General features: G+C 47.7%; 1 protein-coding gene across 2 annotated transcripts in view; it reads right to left on the bottom strand.

Annotated features, from left to right (window-relative positions):
* Positions 1-22,246, bottom strand: part of DLG4 (discs large MAGUK scaffold protein 4) — a 1,400,174-nt gene that overhangs the window by 843,162 nt on the left and 534,766 nt on the right. The window lies entirely within an intron of this gene.

The following is a 22,246-nucleotide window of genomic DNA, read 5'->3' as shown; positions in this document are numbered from 1 at the left end:
ATAAATACCCACTCGGAAGACCCAATTCTCTCAAATATTCCATCCTGCTCCAGTTTCAACAGGTCTTTTTTTAACCTGATCTCTTAAAGTCATCGGGATGGGCCTCATTTTATGCACGACAGGTTTGATCCTCGTACCAACTGTATCTTATGCACAAATCCATTCAAGAATCCTATGGTTCCATTGAACAGTTATGTGTGTAGATTGCATAATCACAAAGAAGAACAAATTCATCATCATTGGAATTCAACTTGATGTTAAGTTTCTTTTGCTGTAGCCAACTCAGCAAAGGCATACTTCCTCTTTCCATGATGTACACCTTTCCAGATGCAGATCTCCCTTTGAACTTAAAGTTTCTCTTGAACCACTCCAGCACCTTGATGTTGGCTCCACCATATGCCCGAGGCGTTATATCGGCTTCTCTCAGGGGCATATTTGGAAAAATGTCATCAAATACCTTTTTTCGGGACTAGGGGATATTTTGTCCCTGAGTCTATCATTATGTTAACTTGATCGCCTTTGATCATTACATGTCTCTATGCCCAACTAAATCCTCATCTTCTTCATCATCAACAGCGAAAACTGCTTCCTGTGTGTTTTCATACCATTTATCAATCTGTTTATGCTGTGAGACCTACAGCACTTCGTAAAGTGTCCTTTTCCGTTTGCACTTGGTGCACTTTACTTCTCTTGCTGAGAAATATGGGCCACAGCATTGCACCTGTAGCAACACTTTTGAGGAGGAATCTTCAATTGTGTGGATCATTTGCAACCCCATCGGTTTGGTTGCAGGCTTGCAGTTGGAGAGAGCCGCAACAGTTTCAGTGGTGCCCTTAGACTGCCTGCACTGCTGAACTTTCTTCTCTAAAGTCTTCACTCATTTGGTGGTATATTCCACTTCCTCGATAATGCGTAACACCTCTTTTAGAGAAGGATTGTCCTTTTCCCACAAACATTAACTAACTTTTCCGTCCCAACATTCCAGCATAAACTGATCCCTCAAACGTTCATCATACTGTTAGCCAAAGATGCAAGTTCTTGTCAACCCACTAAGGACTGTGATGAATGCCTCCTCCTTCTGTGACCTCTTCCCAAATTTATAACGTTCTAATATTATGCTGAGTTTTGTCTCGTAGTGTCTGTCAAATTCTACAATACATTTCTCAAATTCATTTAGGCCAGCGGCTTCCTCATAACGAATTTCGGGCAGGCTGTCAAACATTTCAACACTATTTTCACTGTCTTATGCCTTGCCTCTCCAAAAGGATGCTGAACAAGCCTTCACTTTATACTGGTTTTTGCTTTATATTGCTGTCTTTTTTCTATTACCATTTGTCTATGCTGAACAAGTCTCTACACTGTGCTCCTTCATATCGTGTTGCACTCTCCGTTCAAGCATGGAAAATAAATAAAGTCTTCCTATCAGTGCCCTTTATTTAGCTTTCCCCTTTTTTTCTTTAGTGTGCCACAATTATAGGTTGTCACAGTACTCGCCAAAATCAAGAGAATCCAAGGCGATGCCTCCTAACTGAATGCTGTCCCAATGTGCACCGAAACAGCCGGGCGCCTGCACGCAACACAGGGCCTCGACCAGAGGCCTATTGGTGATGTGTCTTCAGGCAACGGGAGACCAGTGCTGGGAGCGTAAGGACACGGGGGTGCTTTCCTCTAAGGTGTTCAAGCTTGTGAAGTAGATCGGCTCGAGCGCGGACAGAGAAAAGGTTTGCCCGAAAGTCACACAATGGGGAAAAAGGTCTTTACAAAAGAAGCGCTGCTTCTTAGACAATCAGGGGCAATGATAAATGCTCTTAGCAGCGGAGATGGAGCTGGTAGCAGGAAAGGAAGCAGCAACACACCAATGCTTCTTCTCCTCAGCAACGAGGATTTGTGCCAGTGGGTGTTCGTCGCCAGAGTTGAAGTATCAGGTGGACAAGTGCAGCAGGTGAGACATATATATTTCTTTAAGTCTCAAAGGTAAAGCCCACCAGCAAAGCGTCCTCCTCTCATTGCAGCTCTATCAACAGTCGTTCAGTTCACATTTGCATTCTCATTCTAGATCCCACTCAAACACATACATTCCACACAGTCACACATCACATTCCACCCAGCCACACGTCATCATCCATACAATGATGCATGCTACAACAGTTGAAACCCAGCACACAATGGCAGAGCTTGCCAATGATGATCTCACATGCAGCCAATGTTTGACCGAAGCTGTACTCCTTCATTGACTACGAAGCCAAACCTGCTCGTCTTATCTTACCACCATCCTCCATATTGACAAAATCAATGCAATAATATTCAGTTATTGACCTCTCCATAAACACACATAAAATGTTGACATGGAAATCGATACATGAGCACAGTGTCCCTCATGACACAGACACTATGAGCGGTTATACAGAAACATGTTGTGAAGGCAGACACACTCTTTAGAGATCCTAATCCTCTAAGAACTGTCATATCCCCTTCAAATATTTCCAGGGAATGGCTGTTCCCTCCTAGGGAGAACATGGGTGTGTTACCCAGGCAATGTGGACAACCGACCCGCCTCAACACCATGGGACACTAACTGAGGGCACAAAAGTTTCCCATGAGCAAATGTAAAGCAAAATTCAACAGGATGAAGTGCATAATGATCCCCCTCTATCAAACTGAAACCGTTCAAAATGTTTTGGAGAACTGCACATCACTTATTCAAAGGGAAACATGCACCACCTGCATCCACTATTAATAACTATTGAATCTGCAGCCTACTCCCCTTTCTATTTCTTTAGAGTTGCATTTGGAGCAATTACCCATATTTGGTGGGAGCCGTGTGGAGGTCTGCACATAACGAATAATAAATGATAATACAGGGATACTACTGCCAACGGATCAATTGTTCATCCTGTTGATGAGTAGACCATTTTCCCTACAACTTCTTCCATGGGCAAATTATTGAAGAACCTATTAGTTAACTGTTAATGACACTGTTTCATTAGTAACTTCCTCATTATTTGTGCAGGCATTTTCTCCAACCACTATCCTGACTTACAGAGTAGGTACACTTTGTTGAAACACACCCACGTGTATCATTTCTCGACCTGCCTATACAACAGAGTCTGAAGTAGTGCCTAACCAAAACCTGATTTCCAGAAAGAAAACCCAGCAAAAAAGCTTTGAGGGCAGTGTGAAAAACTAAGGAGTGTTTCACTACCTAAACCCCGGGGAACCGTTGCTCAGGTGACCATGGGAGGGCCATCGCTTTTGGATCCCAACCCTGCCGGTAGACAAGCAAGGGAGGATCACCTGGATAAGGGGCCCTCAGGAAGTGGGGGTAGAACACCCACTAGCGAGACATGGTATCCCCTTTTCTGGACACCTTCCCTAATCCTATCCCAACCTACTTTGTAGGACACTACAACTCCCATAATCCTCACTCTTCCTTCTCTATCAGTACTACTGGGCCGTGGAAGATCTGGAACAGAGTCATGAAGATTACCTCTGACTCTTTCAATGGCTCTGTCGGGTAACGCAGCCAGGAAAGTTCAGGCCTTCCTCTCCAATCTTCCCCACGTGGGATAAAAGGCGGAGCACACAGGTACACTCTGAGCGAGACTGGGAGCGAGAAGGAACCAAACTTCAGGTGCTTCTGCGAATACAAGATTGGAGGGCAGAAAGCCAGAAGACTTTATGAGCTGTGGATAAGTCTCATGAAAGCCAGGCAAAAGAACCGCACCAAGCAGCTGATAACCAGAGCTGGAAGTCGTCCTTCTGGGGAACCTTGATGAGAAGCCTGCTTCCCTCCCGGTGAATGATTGAATTGGGGAGGTTCGATAAAGCTTTGAGTAAAGGAACCTTGAACTCTGACTTGTGAACAATATTAAAATACAGTCAGTGAGTTAACAAAAGAAAAGAATAAAGGCCCGGTTGTTTTTGCTTGAAAGTAACTGTATCAAGACAAGGTTGCACGTAATATGGCAACCGTGTGTAAAGAAAGATCAACGCTTTAAAGAGACAGTGTGATACAATGTACACAGAGTGGTCCTGCTGTTGGATACAGCATGTCGCAAATCTCTGTAGTAAAATGCCTAACTACTTAAAGTCCTGAGGCAAAAGGAATTGTTGGAAATAGAAAATAACGTGGATTGAAGCTTGCGCCCGATCAAGGGGTGCGTGTGTGAGCTGGAGAAATGCATTTCAAGCCTGAGCCCAACTGAGGGAGGCTTGTGTGAACTGTGGAAAAGGTATTGAAGGCATGAGCCTGACTGAGGGAGAGCTGATGTGAAAGATAAGAGATCTGAGTCCAACTGAGGGAACCCAGCAATATTATGAGTGGCTCAAGCCCGACGAAAAGAAGCCCATAATCATGCAACTACAAATACCAGAAAGCATTGAGAGAAAGTGAAGGTAACGGGTGTCGAAGTGGTCAGGGATAGTCAGAAGCCATATCTATGCCGTCTCGGAAGTCTTGAACCAAGAAAGCTTGGAGAAAGGTATCCCTGAGACGTTTATGAAAGATTGTAACTATTAAGGTTTTTGTTTCAAGACAAAGAAATCTATTTGTGGAAAACATTTGCAACCTTTGTTCATGAAAGGCAAAACTAACATTTGATAATGAAAGAAGCCCTGAACATTCTGTTGACTCGCCCCAGTAAGCCAGAGAGTGCCTCACTGGGAAAAACTGTGCTGCCTAAGTCCCTATGCCCTCGAATCCCATTGTCCCAAGGTGAAATCATGGGAAAGTGATTCATCAATGCTTCAAACCCCTTGCCATCCTGATCCTTTTGTTGAGAACGCTATCCTTTTCATTTTGTGTACATTTCACTGGCACCTTTTGTATTAGAATAAGGGCAGGCATTAGGTTTAGAACCTTGTGCTTTGACTGTACGGACTAGGACTGTTTTACTTTTACTTTATGGTCCAGTTTAGTCCCACTTTAGAATTATGGCCAATTAGGTTGTCTCCAAGCAGGGACGTCTCTATGGGGGAGCAAACGGGGCACGTGCCGTGGGCCCCCATTCTGGTGTGCCTGGAGGGAGCCCCCACAGATCCTGGAATGTGAGAATAACATGTGCCAGCCTGCCTGCAGCAGGAGGCACAGGCGCGCGGCTCCCCCTCCCCAGCCGTGACTTACTTTAATTTAAAGTTCAATCAATATTCAAAGGCCAAGAAGTAAGCAACAACATAGTGCTCTCCTCTCTGTGTCCCCACCGGGCCGGCTTACTGATCTCGAGTTGACAACAAGTGAAGTCACGTGAGTGCCAGTCTTCCACTTCACTTGGATCATAAATCATTGTTGCAGGCCATGGATATGCAACAAGAAACTGTTACGAACAGCCAATGAAAACTATCATTCTGTTGTTAATATGCAGTATTTGATACATTCTGTATAGTAACACAGAATGTGCAGTTTTCATTGGCTGCAGTGAAATGACATGGTGGAGTGTTGTTGCCACATGAGGCAGCATGGCGCCACCTTCATTTCACGGGTTACTGTGAAGGTATCTAGGCGTGGCGTCGGTCTTGAGACAGAGAGTGCTTGCTGCACTGCGTGGGGCATGTGTGCGCCCTAGTTGCTGCCTGGGACCCTGGCAGTGTGCCACTGCCAGTGTCACTACTACGAGGTCCCAGTAGTGTGCACCGGCTGCCCCCCCAACCTCGGAGGCCCCAACAGGAGACAGTGTCCCCGCCAGCAGCCGATCCGACTCCAAATCAGTTAAGTGACGTGACCGCAAAGGCGCCCTCAAAGTGATTCCAACCAAGGCCCCAAGGTCCGGGCCGGGCAGTGGCACGTTCCCTGCTGGTGTCCTGACTCCTGATCCTCCTGGGCCCAGGGCCCTGGCCAGGACACAGCAGCCAGGAGGTGTCAGGACACCACAAGGCGACCGTGCCGCCGCCCGGACCCGGCTATCTGTGTGACCTGACCTGCTGCTGTTGCCAGAAGTGCCAGGCTGAGCGCAGGTCACCGATTCCGTGACCAGGGCTCGCTGTGAGGGGCAGAAGTCGTTCTGCGAGGCGTGCACATGTGTCTGAAACACAAAGATCTGCCGGCAATAAAAAGCGTGGCACCCTAGTTTGCATTCCTTAGAATTTGAGATGGCACTTGGAGTTGTCTTGGCGTAATCACCCTACCTTACATGGGAGATGTGCCCAATGGACAACCTGGGTTCTCTGCCTGCCGTTCCTCAGGCGATCGGGGCTCGGGTCACAATCCCCAGTCCCTCTTCCTTTGCCCCAGTAGGGCCTCCAGCAAGTTGTTTTCTGAAAAGAAGCTTACCTTAACATCCTGCTAAAATGGGCATATTTTCAGTAGCAGTACAGTACAGGGCGTATAGAGGTTGGGCGTTCGAGGAGTAGTCACATGGTGGGGGACTATGGATATATGGACCGGGGCAGCGGGCTGTATGGAGCAGGAGGGGGGTGGGGACCTGTGAGGGATGACACAGCAATAGAGTCTGTTGTGAAAAACCTACAGGTTCCATTATCACCAGCCCCCCAATAAGCACATCTTGTATGCCCTTATGCCCCACACGACTCCCCTACACTCCAATGGTATATGAATACAGTGTATTCCCTGTGTTTGTGAGGGTAGTATAAGCACATTATAACCTCTAGACCTGTGACTGGGACACCCCACACCCTGGCATGTGCGGCAATGCACCTGTTGGATAGCTCTGTTGTAGTGTTGTGTCTGTTATTGCACTCCAGGCTCCTCGAGTCCTTGGGGATGCCCAGTAAACCCCTCTACTCTTATTGCCACTAAATCCTTCCTCAGCGGGGTCCACTGGTTATTTATCAGAAGCCCCTGGCTGGTATATTTTGCAGGTGTGGATGTGCGCTTGCACATCCTCGAGGTCTCTTATGTCTTGTGCCTGTGGCCGTAGATGGCATCTCTTGTCTTGTTGCCCCTCTGAGTCAGGGGCCAGAGTAATTGGGCCCACAGCTGGCTTCCCTAAAGATCCATGCCTTCGAGTGCATCCTAAAGAGTCTTCTAGTCCTTGTGCTGGGGACCGCCACCTTGGCAGCCCGGTCTTAGAGTCTTAGTGTGGGACTCCTCGGTTGTGGTCTCTTGACCTGAAGCACTCAGCATTGTCCGGGGTCTCTGACTCTTGAGTCCTTGGCTGGCTCCCATTGTCTGTGTTTAGAGGACACACTCTTTATCTGTCTTAATATTGTAAAGGTTGAAATTTATTTTAACCATAATACAAAAATTTAAAATGGCATCCCTTATTTCCTATGAATACCTTTTACTTGCTGCTTACCGTTTCTATAGGTGGCATAGCTGGGTGGCCATGAGGACATTTCAAGTGTGGGTGGGCTTCGGTTTGCAAGTCTTTTCCTCACATTGATTTAGGGAGAACAGGAGTGAGAGACGAGGAGGCCATAGGTGGGGTGGGAAGCAAGCACCTTAAGTCTATGTTCTGTAGCATGTTTGGTTGTTTATCGAATGCTTAACAACATCTAGAGCCGGTTTCAAAGCACTGTGGGGGGAAAACGGAAAGGGATGTGCGGGGAAGGCATGAAGGTAACATGAGAGGCATAGAAGGCTGCATCATTCAAGTTGCATATATTATATACCAGGGTAGGTCGGTTTGATAAATTGCGACTCATGCCTTTGAGTAATAGAAACATCTGTTATTTACAATATTCTAAAATGGCAAACTATGGTACATGAACTAAAATGACTGAGTTTGAATGGCCTGGATTGTAGCAGGTTATTTACAAGGTAGGTAAACATAAGTGCAGCAGGTGCAGTAACTCTTGCATCTACCTTGCTGCTTATGTTGTGTGGCACTTGTAAAGTGCTTAACTGTTGGTGTATCCCCAAAGTGATGCAGGAGCACCGTGGTCTGACATTGTCTTTCATAATCAATGCATGAATTTAGAAACAGACACAATTGCATTAGCTGATAAAAGCAAAGTTTCACACAGGCAATACGGAAATTATAATGTGCCGGGGTGGGATGGGATGGCGGTGTACCTATCTGCTTCCAGGTTATGGTGAGTGAATGCCTGAGGGGTCACAACCGGAGATCACCCAGCTGGCTGGTAAGTGATGATGCCTAGCAGGTAATGCGGGGCAGGAGATATGATATTGGAGTGAACTTTCCTATTATAATATTATCTAATAACATATAGTTCTATATAGCGCTCCAAAGACTCAGGTATCTTAAGTTATTATTATCTCACACTGCGTGGTAGTCCATTTATGATCGACCTTGAAAGGATAAAGGGCTGAGTTAGCCCTGACAGGATTTGGCATCAGCAAGCTGCGCACAGATATCAGAATGAGCACTCAACTTGCTGTGCTAGCTGACAAGCTAGAGCAGCTCTCTGAAGTTAAGAAAATAATTCAGGGGATTGCTCACAAGTGTATTGTTCACACCACAGCAAACATTCCATAACGTCAACTAGCACTGCGAAACATAACATGACCCAGCACAGCATACCATAGTGTAATGAAAGAAGCATAGCGTAGAGTACCATATGATATGATATGATATATGACATGATAGTTTATTTATATAGCGCCTATACACAATGTGTTTCAAAGCGCTTCAAGGCAAGGGAGGGAACAAGGGAAAATACAACCACATTCTTACAGGCCATGAACAGTAAGGATGTGAAATTAACTATCGTACTCGGTCTGACGACATTTCAGATAGTGCAAGAGCTAAGACATAGATAAGGAAGGGAGGGGGAGAGTGGGAAGGAAATGGAAACAGACAGGTGACTACCGTACTAGGCCTGACGACATTTCTGGTAGAGTCGGAGAAAAACAAAAGATGAGGGAGAGGGGTGCAGAAAGGGAGGGGAGGAACAAAACAAGTGACTATCATACTAGGCCTGACGACATTTCAGATAGTGCTGGAAGGGTGGTGGGGAGGAACAAAACAGTAATGGGAGGGTGCAGGAAACAGACGAGGTTGCTATCATATTAGGTCCAGGGACAATTCTGATAGAGTAAGTGCATAGAAGAAAGTAAGGGGAGGAGATAGGAAAAGGGAGAAGGGAAAGGAGGAGAGAAAAGAGTAAGCAGTGAAAAAGAGTGGAAAAGCAAGAGTGGAGACTGAATACAATTGCAGAAGTCAATAGTAACACATAATGTTGCAAGCCAGGATACAAGATGAAGATGGGAACAGCATGATTCAGGTCCACCATGAGTACAATATGCAAAGGAAGTCCAGCATGAGAGTTGAGAAAGAGTGACGTACTGTGAATGAATGAAGTCCATAAAAGTCAAATCCAGCATTGGCCACAAGACAGTGATGGTGAAGGAAGGCACCAGGTGGGTGGGGCTTGCTAAGTGGTGAAAAAGAGCAGCAGGCAGGAAGGTACCAGGTGGGCGGGGCTTAGGCCAGGTGACATAGATCCACTTGCGCCTGCTCCCCATCTGCAAAGGAAAAGAAGCTGGAGGGCTCCTTAAGTAGGGAAACAGAGCGGAAAGCAGGAAGGCACCAGGTGGGCGTGGCTTGCTAAGTGGTAAAAAAGAGCGGGAAGCAGGAAGGCACCAGGTGGGCGGGGCTTGCTAAGTGGTGAAAAAGCACGGCAAGCAGGAAGGCACCAGTTGGGTGGGGCTTGCTAAGTGGTGAAAAAGAGCAGCAGGCAGGAAGGCACCAGGAGGGCGGGGCTTAGGCCAGATGACCTAGAACCACTTGCACCTGCTCCCCATCTGCAAAGGAAAAGAAGCTGGAGGGCTCCTTAAGTAGGGAAACAGAGTGGCAAGCAGGAAGGCACCAGGTGGGCGTGGCTTGCTAAGTGCACAGCATACTTACATAGTACAGCATAACAAGGCTACTGAACATACCTTAATACATTTAATAAAATAACACAACGAAATATAGCAATGAATCATAGCATAACCGCGCATAAGGGTGTGTCATGATGAACACGTGTCACTTCTTTTAACAGTGATCGAATGCATGCGACGACAAGTATTCATCTAGGCCATGCTGCAAGGTGGTATGTGTTATTGAAGTACAACTATGCAAGTGCTGTGTGTGTTACATGTATATCACGGTTTATAGTGATAATTTCAAAAACAATAATGTCAAAAGTCATTATTTCGAAAATAAAATGTCGAAAAAAAATGTCTAATTTTTTTTCAATATGTTTTTTTTTCGAAATGGGGGGTTCCCCTCCTACCCCCTTTTTTAAATTATTTTTTTGTTTTACCCTTTTTTTTTTACTCCCGGACCCCAAAATAAATATATAATTTTTAAAAAAACGGAATTCAACTTTTTTTTTTGACTTTTTTTTGACATTTTTGTCATTCGACATTATTTTTTCGAAATTATGACTGACCACCGTATATCACTGAATGTTGCTGCTTAACACTCATTGGCTGCCGAAACACCCTTTACAGCTGGACAATTGGCCTCTATTAACAACTAGATAATGCATTTAAAGCTTAGAGGAGTATCTGTTGAATTGGACGCAAGATATGCAATCCTTGCATTTTTCACATTGGGAGGAGGCATGGGTGTCATGTCGCGGGGGCGACATGGGTTTGGAGGGGGGTTGGAGTAGGACATGGGTTTCGGGTAGGGGCGACATGGGTTTTGGTGGGGGCCCGCAAGGCTGTCTGTGCCCTGGGCCCCCAAAACTGTTAGGATGGCCCTGTCTCCAAGTCCTTGCAAAATTATAAATAAAGGTGTTGAACTTGCATCTCTTGTTGGTGACTCTCCTTTTGATACCATGAGTCCCTCACAGGAGTTAAAACACTTCAATATCAGACGGGGAAGGAATGACAAATTGAAAGATGTGCGCATTGCCTCTGCATTTGCCTTCACTGGCTTTGAGCTTCACCATCTCATGCAAACACCTTCCACTGCTCGTTCCATTGTTTTGCTGCATCTTGCTCGGACACTCCTGACCAGATGTGCACTGGGAGACACCCACACACTCATTCAGGGCCCTATTCACAGAAGCGTTTTATAATGGCGCGTTCTGTGAATGAGGTCCTCAGTGTCTTGAGTCACATTATTTACACTCGCATTCACTCAGTCACTGAGAACCAACCGGGGGAATCTCAACACCGACGGTTGCATAACCCAGTCCTTCGAGCATTTTTTCATAAATAGTCGTCCATAGAGCCACTGTAAGCTGGTCTCAGTTAGCCAAGCATGCTTTAGGCAATAGCAACAGCCTAAAGCTGTGAGGTGATCTATGCTTTAAAATGTCTTAAATCCCAGGGATAGATTTTCCGATTGGTGCAAATGCAAACTTCAGGCAGGCTTAGTCTTACCACAATGGCTGTCCAATAAACCTGGACCTTCCCAAATGACTGCATATGGTTATTAGCGTACAATGTGATATCATTAGCGCCCTGAATGGATTATGACTTTAAGGTTACAAGGGCAATCAATATGTCAAACAGGCAGGAATTCAGAAATATAACACAGAATTTCTGAAATAAGCCTTATCATTATTTAACAAAACTATTTAAGAATGTATTTCTAGGGGGGCATGGCCTGGAGCGCCGACGATGCGGACGCTCTTCTGATGGCCTCAGTGGGATGCCCGCTGCTTCCATGATTTAATGCGGCTGCAGCACACCGCCTCACGAAGAAAACCCCTACGGTGATGCATGACATCTAGGGGCATCTGCTGACCGACTCTCATGTACCTCTAACCTGAATACGGTGAAATACAGGCGAGATTCTCCCGCGGCCCCTCCGCCCGCCATCCCGAGCGTTCCAAGATAGCGGACGGGACTGCAGGGCTCGAGGACAACTGGGGGAGGAGCAAGGAGATGATGGGTGCCCGCTCGCTCTGAGCCCCTCAGCGGTGCCCTACCATCGGAGGGCCCCCCATACACGGCCGGTGGCACCCCGCTTGGCAGGCTGCACCGAACGCACATCTGGAGGAAGAGCCATGGGACTCCCTCGTTCCGCCCGCCCAGCCCCGCCTTCGCTCACACTATGTCTGCCCGAGCCCACTGCACTGAAGCAGAAAGCCCGCCTGCTTAAGATTGCGCCTGCCGGCGCAACAAAGACAACGAGTGACCAGCACTAACATGAGAGGCCTAATACCAGCGACCCCCAACAGCCATTCTCCTCCACGGTTCCACAGAGGAATTAATCAGAATCCCCCTGGATCCACAAGAGTCCCGGCGAGCTCCTGCCGCATCTCCACTTGGGAAGGAGACACGACCCTCAACAGTAAGGCAGCCCAGACGCCGCCGGCAACACTGCACCAATCTGTAGGGCCACTCCTGACCCCTCGGGAGGTGCGCTGAAGCAGGGGCCTCTGACCCGTGGGAGCCTGTGCTGCCCTTCCCCTTGGACTTGATCCCACCGTTGGCGGGGCAGCCGACCCCCCGCACTTCCATCCAGGGACCTGACAACACAGGGCCCCGTGGTCTCACCAATCTTGGTGACCCGCAGGAGCCCCTCAACAACTAAGCCTGACGAGAGGGGAGCTGGGAAGTCACACTGGAGAGAGAGCAAGGAAAGCCCTCCTCCTATCCATATTCATCTAACTTGGCACAAGCTCTGCTTTAGAAAACCGGTGAGCTCCTCACACCACGGAGGGACCCAGCCTGAACTCCATAAAGGGGCCCAAGACTGCCCACTGGAAAACCTAGCCTGTGACAAGAATATTATACCTGGAAAATACGGGGTGGAGCTCCAGTTGGCATTGATATCTCCCCCTACTTCGCCTACACAGTTCCTCTGCCCCCCCCTCTCCTGAACATATCCTGGGTGCCCCGGCCCACACCTCAGCCTCCTCCTCCCCCCTTGCGGTCTCAAGAAGATTCCCCCGCAATCGCCTACCTCCTAAAGGAACAGAGAACCCCTCCACAAGTAACCTCAGCATCCACACCAGCAATACGCCTTTACCTACCTGGGGGGACCTGCGTCGCAGCTAAACTACTCTACCAGTGACCGAGGGGACGATTCGCTCACAACATTTTCTCCAAAAGGCGTAGTGCCCCCCCTCTGCCCAAAAAAGACACTATGGCCAAACAATTAAAGTCCGGTAAGAACCCTGACATTGCTGCAATGTTGATGTCAACCGACAAATCCAGGAAACAGGAACCCCCTGCCTCTTCTCCACAGGAAACTTCTGATGACAAGGGGTCTCTCGCAACTAAGGACGACATCCGGGCATTCATGGCCGACATCAAATCTGAATTCAGGTCTTGCATGACTGAACTTACCACTAAACTAGAAAGCACCGACCAAAGAGTGACGGAGGCCAAGCAGAGGCTGGGAGAAGTCAAAGATCGGACCCAAGATCACACATCCACCTTGATTGAAGTTAAACGCTCAATCAGACTCCTCCAAGACAAATGCAAATTCAAACAAGAAGACTTGGAAAATAGGGCCCGACGTAATAACCTCCGAATCCGAGGAGTTCCAGCCTCAGCCCCAGACAAAAATTTGGCAGAATATGTGGCCGACTTTTTTCAATCCCTCCTTCCACAACTAGAGAAGCCACAACTCCTTCTAGACTGCACCCACAGGTTGCGCCCTCGCCGTGGTGTGGAATCAGATGCCCCACCGGATGTTATTACCAGGGTACACTTCTTCACTACAAAAGAAGCCATCTCAGCGATCGCCCGCACCAGGGATGAAATAACCTTTCAGGGCTCTCCCCTTCAGATTTACCAAGACCTATCTCTCCTCACCCTCCAGAAAAGACGATGCCTCCGATCCCCTAACTATCATCCTTCAGGACCAACAGATCCGCTACAGATGGCTCTTACCCACGGCCCTACAGTTCTCCTACAAGGGCACCCTGAGGAGGATCAGCCACCGGGAGGACACAGAGAAGATCATGCACCGGCCTCACCTAAGTGCCCGTATTCCCCAGCCTCGGAAAACATCATTGACACAGACCTCACATCTTCCCCAATAACTAAGCAAAACTAATGGTCAAAGGTCCCGAGGTTTAGGAGAAAGAAATGATCAGACACAGAGACGCAACAGATTCACTGAAACGTCGAAACTCTAAGCAGCCTGAAGCCGGAACATGGTCTCTCTTACCCGGCCCGACCCAGCTCGCCTCCTCCACATACCCGGAACAATTTTCGGTTTACCCAATGGAGTTTCGCCACCTACGAACATGCAGATGAACCCTGACAGCCGGAGCAGCGAGCCCTACCCCATGGCCTATGCCCATTTCCAAGGCACAATCCACCTATGAGTCCTTGGAATGATCCACTAAGTCTGCTCTTAGTTCTAGCTATGTTGGCTAAAAACAGTTATTTGGCCCTGTTGGCCAGGGGTGGTGCCAGATCCACAAAATTGTCCCCTCCCTTAGTTAAATCTTGGCCCTCCCGTTGGAGGTCTGAGCAAAAATGTCAGAGGCAGGTTAATGAGTGGCTACAGACCCTACGAAAAGCTGACTGATCCATCCACACCTCACTCCCCCCTTCCGAACCCACCAGCAACCTCACATCCCATTCAAGAACACCATGCACTGAGGTTTGATCTCCCTGAATGTTAAAGGACTAAACTCTCCTGCCAAACGCAAATCAATTCTGCAAAAGCTCCAAGACAAAAATGCAGCGGTGGCCATGCTTCAGGAAACACACCTCTTGCCAGCAGACTTTGGGCGTCTATACTCCCAGTACTTTCCAAAGCAACTCTTCACCTCGGGAAGCGCTAAAAAAGGGGGCCCAGCAATCCTCTTCAGGGAAGGATCAAACCCCCAAATATTGGACAGAAAACTTTGCCCGGATGGCCGATTTACAGTCATGAAGTGCCTACTGCTGGGACAGCTACATTCCTTCGTTTCAGTATACGCCCCAAATACAGCCAAGCTGCCATCTATGAGACTCTGAGCTCCACTCTCTCCCCCTTTCTAGAGGGCCAGATAGTAATTGCTGGCGACTTTAATGGAGTCCCAGACCCCACAAAGGATAAATCACATCCACCTTCCTCCGGAGACTTGCCTCTGCACTGGCACTCCTACATCTATTCAGAACCCTAGAGGTGGTGGACTCATGGAGGATGGGAGGATACTTCACCCCTCAGAAAGAAATTTCTCTTTCTATTCCTACGTCCATAGGACATTTTCCTCCTTGTATCTCCGCAAATACTTGCATTCGCCAACGACGTAACCATAGGCTCAAGGATCGTGTCCGACCACGCCACGGCGATCCTGCAAATTCGAGTACACGAGCCATCCCCCACCGCGCAACGCAGATGGACGCTGTACGATCCAATATTTAACGAGATGCCGCTCGGAGACTCAATAGCGACCTCAATTAAGAACTTTTTTAAGGAAAACCCCAACGAAGATACTTCCCCCGCTAACACCTGGGACGCTATGAAAGCGGTAATACGTGGGGAGCTGATATCCCAGGGAGTAGCCTTCCATAAGAAAAGGTGACAGACCCGCCTGATCCTCGAGGATGGCCTCCGGAAAGCGGAGAAGACCCACAAAGAAAAAGGTTGGTCCCAAAAAACACAACAAACTATTGGCGCAGAAAAAGATCGAAGCCTACTACGCCGAACACACAGCACACCAACTGGTGAAAGCCAAGCAATTTTATTAAGCAAAAAATAATAAAGCAAATAGACTTTTGGTAGCCAAACTCACTAAAGCGAAAAGAAACAATGCAATCATTGGACTGCGGGACTCGCAAGGCAGAATACAATATGCCGATCAGGATAAACAACGTCTGGCACCAGATCATCTGGCACAGGTGATGACCGCCCCAATACAAGACCTGGAGGAGAAAAAGGAATATTTACAGAAAGCAGAACTTCCCCTGATTGCAAGACTCAACCCGAGACATCCGGGACGCTCCAATTTCAGGTGAGGAGGTAGACAAGGCCATAAAGTCCCTCAAATCCCAAGCCCCTGGACCTGATGGCCAGATTCTATAAGATCTTTAAGCCCCAGCTACCCGTGCCATTGGTACAACTATTCAATTCTTTCAGAGACACAGGAGTCATAACCCCCTCCATGCAATTACAGTCCTCCTACCTAAGCCTGGAGGGGATCCAAGAATTCCTGCCTCCTACAGACCGATCACCTTGCTGAACATTGACACCAATATCTATTCTAAGATCCTAGCGACACGCCAATGCCATATCCTGCTGGACATAATTCATCCCTATCAGAGCGGGTTTATCAAGAACTGATCCACGGCCGACAACATCCGTAGAGCCTTGAACCTAGTGAACCTGGCCTCCCGGGACTCTCAGGGACTAGTACTCATGGCGCTTGACGCGACCAAAGCATTTGATAAGATGGACTGGACCTTCATGAGACTCACCCTGGAGGCATTTGGATTTGGGCTGAATTTCACACCATGGTCCTGGCTAACTATAAATTGCCCAAAACCCTTCTCAGAATCAATGGCACCCTATCCGCTCCTATCTCCTTGTCTTGTGGAACCAGACAGGGATGTCCACTATCCCCACTCCTATTTGCACTGATTATGGAACCATTTGCCCAACGGATTAGGCTGAATACCTTAATCAAGGGCCCCCGTGTTGGTACCTCATACCACAAACTAGCTCTCTACGCAGGTGACATTCTGGTGACCATCACAGAGCCCTGCTCCTCCTCGACACACGCTTTAGCTGAAATAAACAGCTATGGAAGGGTCACTGGATTCTCTATCATCTTTAACAAATCAGCGGCACTGGGGATAGGGATACCCCCAAGGGAGCGGGAAGCCTTGATCCCAATGTGCCCAATCCAATGGAAGACGGAGGCTATTAACTATCTAGGGGTTCAGGTTCCGGCCGACCCAAAAGACGTTTACCATGCACATTTTTCCCCACTTTTCAAAGAACTGGAAATTGACCTGAAACGCTAGGAGACCCAAGAAATATCATTGATGGGCCGGATTACTGCCTGCAAAATGAATCTGCTCCCGAGATTTCTACACGCATGCTCATCCCTCCCGGTTGCAATCCCGACACCAGCCCTCTGAAACTTGCAGAGAAAGATGTTACAATTCATTTGGAGGGGGGAAAAAGCCAGGATTCCTTAAGAAACGAAGCTGGGTAACGTAAAGCTTGGCGGCCTAGGGGTCCCAGACCTACAGAGATACCAGATGGCAGCTCAGTTGGCATGCATCCAGGCATGGCAAACTCTTACTAATCTCCCCAGGTGGGTGGACCTGGAACAATCCTGCTTACCCCTCCCTCTACGCTTTCTCCCGCACATCCCACCACTGATATGGCGGCAATGGCAGGAACTACTGTCGGCTACCAAACACGCCCTAACCATCTGGGACAGAACCCTAAAACAAAAGGGGATTCTAAGAGGACTCGGCCACTCATCCCCAGTGTTCTCAAACCCAGACTTCTCACCCGGGTCAACCTCCCAAAACTTCAAAACCTAAATTGCAGGGGGACTAGAGACCTTGGGGCAACTCTTCGAAGGAGAACAACCTTGTACCTTTGAACGATGTAAAGAAGTCTTCCAGCCTCAGGAAAAGGATAGATTTACATACATCCAGCTACGTCACTGGTGCTCCCACCCACAGACGCGACAAGCAGCAACTCGCCCCCCCCCCACAGCTATATAACTGACTCTCAAGGAGCTCCCGATCCGGGGCAAGATCTCCACTCTATACAAACACCCCCAGGAGGATTTTCTTACCTCAAAAACCGGATCCATGGCATAATGGGAGGCAGACCTGGGCCACCTCATAGAGGACCAATCTTGGGTGGACATTTGGACCTGCGCTCAATCGTCATCTGCATGCATCACGAACAGAGAATGCGCATTCACAATTCTACTGTGTTGGTACTACCCCCCCTAAGACTCCACCATATGAACCATACACTCGGCCCGGCCTGCTGGAGACAATGCGGCCAAATAGGGTCCTTCTTTCACATGTGGTGGACCTGCACAAAAGGTCAAAGTGTTTGGAAGCAATACTTGGCGATCATCGCAGAAATCACTCAGACAAGGCTTCCCCTAGACCCCAAACCCATACTCTTGGGCGTCCCAGTCCCCGGGATCTACCCAAGATCCGTAGCCGATGCCATATTGCTGTCCCAATGCCTTCTGGCGGGTAGAATAGTGGTGGCCCGCTCATGCAAATCTGTGGAGGGTCCTTTCTTGCCCCTCTGGTGGGTGAAAATAGAGGATGTACTAATCGCGGAAAAGGTGACGGCAGCAAGGGTAGGTCTCCTTCATCGCTTTTGGAACATTTGGAGCCCAATTCTCGACTTTGACTGAGACTTCCCAGCCCTGACCTACAAACCCCAGCTGGCCGGGAGTGTCCTGGACAATGGGGATACTCCACAGGAACAGGAATAAAGAGCTCAGCCTTAGATAGGCCCAACAATCACAAGGAAGGAGGGGAGGGTGAAGAGACATGTCTTTATAATGATGCATAACATGCTTTGATAAAACAAATCTGTATTGTTGCCACCCTGCCTTGTTTCAAAAATAAATGAACATATTTTTTTTTTTAAATGCTTTTCTATGCCTGGTTAAAAGAGGAAGAAGTACATGGGACAGCAGCAGTTCACACTTCTGTCCCATGGTGACAAAATGAGCAAAACAGTAATTAGTGACAATTCTGTGCATCTCGCGTCCCCATGCTAAAAGAGGCTAAAATAGTGAGCAGCAGAGATGCTCACCTTCTCACCCCCTGTGCAACTCCCCTGCATCTTTTCGGCCCAAGCGTAAAGGGGACACACAAGTGCATGACTTCTCTTACAGCTCAAAGGGTCTCGTGGCAAATATTGCAGTAGTTGCAGACCACCCCCAAACTCGTCTATGAGAAGTCTACTTATTTCGGCAGTAAATCTGGCAAATTACAAAAGGAGAGGTTATGGTGCAATTATTATCCCCAGTGTGTCACATAAAACTCCATTGGAGTTTGTGGCGCTTACTGCATGCAGCATTTACACGTGGAGTAAGTCCTCAACGTGTGTGGAGGAAACCCCTCTAGCCAAATTCAGGAGGTGTTGTCCTTCAACTCCTCTCCAACCTCTGAAAATGGCAGCGAACACTTTACCTCTCAGCCATACTCGTAATGAGGCTCAAAATATTGTGTCATCAAAGGTGCAAAAAATACATGTTACCTTAACCTTTAGGATGGAGATACAATGGTGGAGCAATACCTCAGATTGTCATCAGGTAATTGCCACATGCAGTATTATGTAAATATGTTAATACTCATAAGGCGTGCCGCCACTGATTCTTCCATACTCATTATATGACCACATGTCTTTGTCTTCCTGTATATTTACATGAGCTACCACTTGTATTGCCAACTCCACAGACTTTCATTAGAAAACATTTACAGATAAATCTAATGTATTTTCCCTATGTTTCTCCCCGAATCTGTTGGTGGTTCCTTGTTAATACATGTTTTGGACCCTAGATTCTTCATTTCGCGACTGTAATTGTGAACTTACATTGCAAGCACCTGTGGCAGAGATGTGGCGAGGAGACTGGCTCGTGCTACCTATAAATAATAATAATAAGATATATAGCGCTTCATGCATGATTCCTCCACTCTTCAAGCACTGTAATGGTAGCTGTTATCACCCAATTTAGTGGCACTCAATGTATCGACCTCACAAGAATGACAGTCGGCCCTGACAGAATTCGAATTTGTGGCGTGCAAGGTAGTCACGTGTCAAAAGCGAGCGCTTAACATCTGGGTTTGCAAACAGCCGGATTTGGCTATTCAGGGGGTTCAGTTAGACGGTCTCACCTCAACCCTTTCTTGGCTTGGGCCTATCACTTTACATGGCAATGGATGGACGCAGGGGAGCATGCGCACGCCGTCTGCACCTCAGGGCAAGTGCAGAACCCACAGTGAAGCAGCAGACCACCACCACTGCCAAGCTGATAAAGCAAAATAAATGACTGCACAGTCCCGAAACACCAAAGGCCCACGCCTGGGCAGATCTCAGGACACTAATTCCAGTGCCCCCAGATAAAAAAAAATGTCCATGTCACACTTTCACTCCACCCACGGCAGAACCCGCGGGTATGCAGTGATTTTAACGAATAGAAAACGAAGAATGACATTTTTACGAATTAAAAAAACTGCGAAAATATATTGAATTATGAAAAAAATTAAATATGTGGGTGTGGGGCAGGGGTTAAATCTGGTGGGATGGGGGTTTTAAACAAGGGGAAGCAGGGGGGGGGGGTTGACGGGGCAGTCTTAAACCTGTTAATGATTTTTTGCAATATCTTGGTCTCCCCGCCTCCCCCGTCCTCCCCAAGGCCAGGAGGCTGAGTAGACATGACGCCTTCCTTTGGCCAATTAGATGCATCTTTCATCCCAACTCGCCAGGGGTGTAGCCAGGATTGGTCTGGAGCCAACATAGTACGGCCCACACGCTAGTTCTGCCCCCGGTCGAATGCGCAGGAGTGACCGAGTGTAGTGAGGGAGGGCAAACGAATGAAGGGGGAGGTTTGGGGGTTCACCCCTGAGAAAATGTGTAAAATAGTGGGTTATCGGTTTTGCAGGGTGATATATGAAAAGATGAATTAAATGCCAATTCACCAACAATGCACAGGACCTTTTTCAAGTAGATTTTCATAATTCCTTTGCCCACTATGCCAGTACTCTGCAAGTGTAAAACCCATTGATTGTGCCCACTCATGTCCAATCTGGTGCACATATGTGTGCCACTATTCCCACATAATAAAATACTCCTGTTTGCTTTGTCCATAATTCCAGTAATGATACTATAACAAAATATGTTTATGCTGGCTCTGCCAATATACGCCAGCATCCCAATGTAGGAACATGCTCATGCTGGCAATGTCTTAATGCCAGTAAAAATAAAATCCATGCCACAGTAAGAGAACATATCCTTGCTGGCTACACAAATGCCCCCATTCCCATGTAAGAACTCTCATCATGTTGTATTTGCTCCCTAACGGCAGTAAATACATGTCATGCAACAGTAAAAGAAACATTACCTTGAAGGTTGCACAAGTACCCCCACCCCAATGTAAAAACATGTATGTTGCCTTTGGCTTTAACACCAGTAATAAAACGCAATGCCACAGTAAGAAAACATGTCATCAGATAAATCGCCCCATATAAGAACACTCATATTGTACTCATCATGTTGTATTTTCTCTGTAAGGCCAGTAAAATATGTGGTGTCACAGATAAAAAAAACAAGTCCTTATGGGCAGCACAAATCGCCCTCCACCCCTTCCCCTGCCAAGTAAGAACACGTACGTTGCCTTTGACATTAACGCCAGTAACACAACATGTCAGGCCACAGTAAGGAAACATGCCCTCCTCCATGTAACAACACTCATCATATTGTCTTTCCCCTTAATGCGAGCACAAGATTCCATGCCACAGTAGGACCCAGCCAGCCCCACTGTTGTACCCTTCCCCCACTCCAGCCCCACCTTCACATAATAACGCTCATGTTTATCTTTGCTTTGCCCAAAAATACCAGTAAAACGGTTTGGGTATGTTTGACCGAATTCAAACTGACCGTGGGAAACTCACCGTAAATCAATTAAGTCGGTGCCCAATTTAAACGCATAAACTCCTTGCTCAGGCGCCGGGTGTTAAAAAGCACCCACCCCCCCTCATTGACCAGGGGCGCGTGGGGAGGGGTGCCAAATTGTTCTTAAACCGCCCGGGGCGCTGGCACCGCTAAGGCCAGCACTGGTTATACCCCCAAGATACACGCGCATGTGCACACAAACACACACTCACAGTCAGTCTCACACACAGATATCCACTCCTCTCCTGGCACATGTAGCTGGTGCACAGGCAGTTGCAGGTAGCAGCGAGCCCCACCAACCAAAAGATCCAAGCTCTAGTGTCTCATAGCAAGCAAACCCCACATCTTGCTCAAGCCCCTAGCCAACTACAGTGCAAACCGCAGTCTAGACTGCCACGGGGCATACTTGTGATCAGTGGTCATTGCTTTTAACAACTCTGCTCAGCCACGACAAAAACCTTTCCCATATGGGCTTTGATCCCAAAATCTAAATCATCACGTAAGTGTGGCTAGCGCATCCTCTTCACTTGCGGAAAATACAGTTGCGCCCCACTCACATTGTGTCCCACTTTATAGCGCATCCAAAGTCGCAACCAGGATGTGCTTTAAAATGCAGCAAAAGTAAAGCACCGCCTTGCATTGGTTTGAAACGCACACAAACGGATGTGCAAATGCACGAGGCGGTAATTCCGGACTTTTCTATGCATGTTTTTTAAAAGCAATATGAATCGTTGCTGTCCAGCTTGCATTCTACCGCCCAAACAATGTCAGAAATGCGTTTCCTTTTTGTACACGTTTCACAGTGGCAAGCCTTATGAATGCCCGCC

Source organism: Ambystoma mexicanum, chromosome 1p (genome assembly GCF_040938575.1).
Source record: "Ambystoma mexicanum isolate Mex_15411 chromosome 1p, UKY_AmexF1_1, whole genome shotgun sequence".
NCBI classification, from domain to species: Eukaryota; Metazoa; Chordata; class Amphibia; order Caudata; family Ambystomatidae; genus Ambystoma; species Ambystoma mexicanum.
This window is presented reverse-complemented; position numbering and strand designations above follow the sequence as displayed.